Consider the following 6,256-nt stretch of genomic DNA (forward strand, 5'->3'; position numbering starts at 1 on the left):
GAGTTCCTTCACCTCTCTGAGTCTCTTCTTCCTTCTTTGGCTTATAAAAGCAATTATAGTGTGTCACTCATGGCAACACTATAAGAATTAGAAAGAGGAACACATGTCGAGCTCTGAGAACAGTTCTCAGCATGCCAAGGACTCAAGAAATTCTATCTGTTTGCTTGTTTTTGAAATATTTATATATTGATTTTAATTTGGGGAGTGGGTCTTAGTTGTGTCACTCGGGATCTTTCATAGCCCATGGAGGGCTTAGTTGCCCCTCCGCACATGGGCTTATTTCTTTAACCAGGGATCAAACCCGCATCCCCTGCTTTGGAAGGCAGATTCTTAACCCTTGGACCTCCGGGGAAGTCCCTACTCGCTGAGAGTTTTTATAGGTAAACTGAGGCTAAGATGGGATGTGACTCATCTATGGCCTCTCACCTAGCTAGGGGCAGATGCAGGGCTGGAACTCAGATGTCTCAACACCAGGCCAGTGCTCTTTCCATTCTACCTAGTACCTCCCCACGGGAATATCCACAATGTGAATTTCGTGATAATCCCATTTGAATGTTTAAACAAACTGGGAAATTGAGATTGTATTACCATACAGAAGCTTTCTCATTTGGGCCACTAGAAAGGTCATATTTCTTCCACTCAAGTAACCCCGTGGCCAGCAACCAATAACCTGCCTTATTAAACCGAAGCCTCTGGTCTACCTCCCTGGCGAGCACTCAGGGCCAAGTGTTTCCTTCCGGCCTTATCTCACTGAATCACTGTACCCCTGCAGCCCTAATCTCTAGTTACTTCCTCATCGCACTTATTTGCCTAGATTGAGTGCTGTTTTCACAATTCCATTGGCTAGAGCTTTGCGAAGAGGTGCAGAATCTCTGAGTCCCTGACGTGAAGATTTGGGGCCCTGCAATAGGCCAGCCGATCCACTGAGCACAGCCGGGGTGGTGGCCAGCCAATGGCCAGAACTCGGTGAAATGCACACATGGGTATTTGTGTCACACCAAAGCATATTTAACAGCTCACTGAAAACTCACAGCCTGAGCCCTAACCACTTACTGATTCCACTGAATCACAAAGTGTTAGAGCTCGGTGCAACTTTAGAAATGATTTGCTCTGATCTCCCTCTTTTGTAGGAGTGCTAGAGGCTGAGTGGAAATCAGAATAAAGAGCAACAGAGTTCAGGGCTTCAGAGTTCAGACCCTGTAGTTGTTGGAACTGCTCGGGCTCAATCCTGACTTTGTGAATTACTGTGAGGCCCTGGTCAAGTTGCTTCGTGTCTCTGCACCTCACTTTCTTCATCAGTCAGACAGGGTAGAGGTTCGTAACTTATGGAATGTTATGAGAACTGAGTAAGTTAATAACTCATGACGTGCTTAGAACAGTGCCTGCCACATCAGCAACGCAGGTCTGTAAAACAAACTGGGAAGACAGGTGACTGAGTGACAGTGAGTCACAGGCCACTCTGGGCACACATAGGTTGGATTAACTTACGTCTGCTTGCCTGTATGCTAAGTCGCTTCAGTCGTGTCTGACTCTCTGTGACAGCATGAACTATAGTCCACTCGGCTCCTCTGTCCAAGGGATTCTCCAGGCAAGAATATTGGAGAGGGTTGCCACGCCCTCCTCCCGACCCAGGGATCAAACTCGAATCTCTTACATCTCTTGCACTGGCGAGTAGGTTCTTTACCATTAGCGCCACCTGGGAAGCCCCATTTGTGTCTAGTTCCCCTGTCTCTCATTGTCATGTCAACTGCTTTCCTTACTGGGATGATGAGGCCTGGAAATCCCACTCCGAGCTGCTGTTTGAGATTCCACAGCAGCTGTTTGGAAGGAAGAGCATGACCACCAGTGGCCACATTGGCCTGGCTGAGGCAAAACACTCTGCAGCTTTCATTCTCATATTGACCTGGGTCAAGCCATTGCAGGAGGCTCCTTGGAGTGAAATGGAGTCTGCGCTCTGGCTTCTGTTAGAAGATGCAGGAACCTCCCCTTCTTCCTACCTCCCCCCTCCCCCGACCCTGTTACTCTCTGATCCACCTCCACTTTGATCTCTTGAAACTGGCTGAGGACTCACAGAACACACTCTTTTGTTCCACCCAGGTGTTCTCTTTTGGACCCTGATTCTATCAAAAGAGCCCTGTGATTCATTTGGTTCTGCTGCTTGGGGTTTTGAGAGTGGGGAGAAGAGAGTGAGGGAAAAGGTATTATATATACAAATTGAATGTGTACATGCGTGTGTGCTCAGTCACTTCAGCCGTGTCCAATTCTTTGTGACCCCATGGACTGTAGCCCTCCAGGCTCCTCTGTCCATGGGATTTTTAAGGCAAGAATACTGGAGTGGGTTGCCATGCCCTCATCCAGGAGATCTTCCTGACCCACGCATCCAACCCGCATCTCCTGCATTGCAAATGGATTCTTTTACTGCTGAGCCACGGGGGAAGCCCTTGAACTTGTACAAAAGGTTATAATTCAGGGGAGGCACGGCTCACTGAAGATGAGGAAAGAGGACCAGCCACCTCACTGGTGCCTGACGTAAGACTTGAGTGACAGGAAGGCGCCCCAGACTCCTGTGGATCCTCAGCAGAGTAAGCTGTCCCCATATCCTTCTCTGGGTGCTGTGCCATTGATGCTGAGAGCAGGGGGATGGGTGGAGAGGAGCTCAGGCTCAGGTTGCTCCTCTCCTCACCCCTCACCCCCTTCTCTGATCTCCACCACCCTAACTCAATCCCTCATCACTCTCTTCCCTCAGCTCAGCCCCCTCTTCTCCAGTCCTACTGCTGCCTCCCCTGCTGCTGCTGCTGCTGCTAAGTCGCTTCAGTCGTGTCCGACTCTGTGCGACCCCATAGACGGCAGCCCAGCAGGCCCTGCCGTCCCTGGGATTCTCCAGGCAAGAACACTGGAGTGGGTTGCCATTTCCTCCCTGCTAAATTGCAGCCAGCTTCTCTTTAAACCATGTCCTGCTGAAACACCCCCGGCCTCCCGGCAGCTGCTAGAACAAAGTAGACTCACTCCTCACTGACCCTCAAGTCCCACTGATCTTAACTCCCACAGCTCCCCATCAAATTATGCTCTGCTTTTCCACCCCAAGCAGTCATTCTTTATCCTCCACTAGGAAGACCTCATCACTATACCTCCGTGGAAACCATGGGCTCCAATCATTTACCTGCAACGGTGGCCTTGGGAAGTTACTTAACCTCTCTGAACCTCATGTTCTTCATTTACAAAGTGATGCTAAGAGCGAAGGGCTTTCATGAAGAGGAACTAAAATAATACTTAGCACAGTGCCTAGAACACAGGAAGAATAGAATAAAAGTTAACTATAATCATAGCCATGGTCATAATGATGTTAATGATTGGTCTATCTTAAGTCATTTCTGCCACACAGCCTTCTATGATTTCCTAACTGAGTACTAGTTCTTTTTCTTTTGAAATGTCCCTGTCTGATGGCTGTCCCGATGTTCTACATAGTTTTACAGAGATTTTTCCAATTATACTGTTTCCCTCCTTGAAAGCAGAAACTGATCTTCTTCTGAATTCTTGGTTTCATCTAAAAATGGATTCTAGCCTTTCATAGGTGTTCAGTAAAGTTTCTGTTATTTGAATCTTCCTCTGGACCCTAGATGCAAGGCCAGAGGAAGTTAATGGTGATTCCGAGCTGCTTGGGAGCAATGGGTCCCTCTTTAGAAATGAGAGAGAGCCACTCACCGTGGGACTCTGCCTGCAGGGACATGCAGCACAGCCTGGGCAACCAAAGGGACCAGCAGGTCAGCTTGGTGAACTCTGCCCTCATGCCCCAACATCCTACTTCCCAAAGCCTGGACCAGCGTTGTTCCTGGTTACCAGAAAGAACTGGGGAAGCGTGGATGCGAGAGAAATTGCTGCATTTGTCCCTGAGACACTGCTTGGGAAATGGGAGAAAGAGGTCCTATTTTCTAAGACTTGGGGAAGGAGAATGCTAGTGGTGGGGGTGGGGGTGGGGGGAATGACCTATGTCTTATGCTCTTCTTCCAAGCTCAAAGGGAAGATGCTGTCCTTGTATATGGAATTGGCTAGGAAAATTTTCCTAGTTACAAGGAGCTCCTCAGCTCACTGTGGGTGAATGCGGAGGGGTCCCAGCTTTCTGGTTCATTGGAATTGCAAGCCTTAACTGGCAAGCACAGTTACCTCTGCCCCAAGCTGACCTCATTTGAAATTCCCCGTATTGACGTCATGGCCAGAGCTAAAACCTGATCACAGAGCTCAGCGGCTCTGGGCTGTAGGTCATTTCACTCTCAGTAGCTGTTTCTTCTGAATCCCAGTGTGCAGAGACAGGCTGACTGTCCCCCACCCACTTGGAGTCTAGACTTGGAGGGCACCCCAGGGATCATGATACCTCGTCTAACTCTAGCCCCTAGAGGAAGGCTCATCCCACCGGACAGTGATGGAGCCAAGAATGGAATGCAGAGCTCTGGCCCTGAGTCCAGGGCACTTTCCACTCACCCGAAAAGCCCCCAAAGACTGTTCAATCCGAGGACATAACCCGCAGAGAAAGGAGGAGATTGTGAAATGCTTCCACTAGAAGCCCAGGGCTGGCTGAGAGCCTAGAAAGTTCTCCAACCCTCCTAACCTAGTCACAATTCAGCAGTTTTCATCCCACTCGTCCATGTTAACTCTCTCTTCTAAGAGGGCAAGGCCTGCCTTCCAACAAGCAGCTCTGAAAACAGCCATGCTGACTTCTGCTTGTATCTTCCCGGACACCTCTGCAGGCAAGACCTTTCCATTGAGCAACCACCTTGTGCAAACCAGCTCTTCTTTGCCCTCCATGATTACTCGGCAACTCTGCACAACAGTAACCCAAATGTTTGTTTTTATTTCAAACTTAAGATTGAAAGGCTAGCTGTGTGTTTTCTTTCTTTCCCTTGAGGAAGTTACCAGGGACCTGGGGGACTTCTCATCTTCAGCTCTTGATTGCTAGCTCCACACATCCCCATCTTTTGCTGACCCCCAGTCTGTGCCAGGTGATCCAGGACATGCCATGGAGGAAAAGATATCTCTCCAGAGGGAAGATGTTCCCCCCAAATGGAGCCTCTCACTCAACCTCCCCCTAACCTCCCAACTCCAGGGTCACCAACCAACTCTTGTCTCTACTGCCTCCTGCCAGCCTGGATCATTACCCCCCAGTTTTCTAGTTTAACAAAGCATTTTAACCTCTTGGTATATGATGTCCAAGGCCTCCCTGACATTGGGGCAGTATTTCACATTTGAGAGAAGACAGTCCCATGCAATTATGCATATATCTGGACGTGATCTGTCCAAGTTTACATAGACAGCAACATCATCAGCCTCCTGATTCTAAGTCCAGTGTTCCTTATGATCTCTCTTCTCCCAGCTACTCCCTTATTATACATCTTGCATATTTGGCTAAAAGGAGTTTTCTAGATTACCATTGTTCTCTGACTACTCTCACATTCACAAAGCTTCAGAGATTCCTCCTGCCTCCAGGATAAAATTCCAGTGATTTGGCTGATCTTTCAAAGCCCTCCACAGTGTGACTTCAGAGTGTTTCCTCAACATTATTTCCATTGCTTCTGCTGGGTGGGTCTAATTGAATTTTCAATACTATCTTCTGCACTTTTTAAACATTTGGACCTTTGTCCTGTGCCTTCTTCAGACTTCCTCCCCATACTTCACCCCAGATCTAGCCTTCCAAATGCTGTTTCCTTCAGGGCTACCTCCTGCTAGAAGTCTCCTCGGGTGGCCTCAGCCCACAGTGAACTCTCCCCTGTGGCACTCCCCAGCCTTCATCAGCCACCATATCAGCAGCAGCCCATATCTCTCCATAATAGATGTGAATGTGCTTTGTGAGTTTAAATGCTAAATCTGTATTCTGCTGCTGCTGCTGCTGCTAAGTCGCTTCAGTTGTGTCCGACTCTGTGCGACCCCATAAATGGCAGCCCACCAGGCTCCCCTGTCCCTGGGATTCTCCAGGCAAGAACACTGGAGTGGGTTGCCATTTCCCTCTCCAATGCATGAAAGTGAAAAGTGAAAGTGAAGTCGCTCAGTCGTGTCCAAGGGATGGTTAATTTCCAAAGCTTGGGCCACCCACTCCTGCCCAGTGTCTTTCCTCTCTTAAAATCCATGAGGCCATTTGGATCAACAGAGAAGCGAATGCTCCCTTTTTTACCTATGCTGTTGACCAGTGGCCTTTGATGCTGGAAAAGTCCCATGATCCTTGAGCTATTATTAGGGATGGTTACATTGGCAGAGGGAGGCTATAAAC

Source organism: Bos grunniens, chromosome 1 (assembly GCF_055505025.1).
Source record: "Bos grunniens cultivar Pamir isolate PY7600 chromosome 1, Bosgru_T2T1.0, whole genome shotgun sequence".
NCBI classification, from domain to species: domain Eukaryota; kingdom Metazoa; phylum Chordata; class Mammalia; order Artiodactyla; family Bovidae; genus Bos; species Bos grunniens.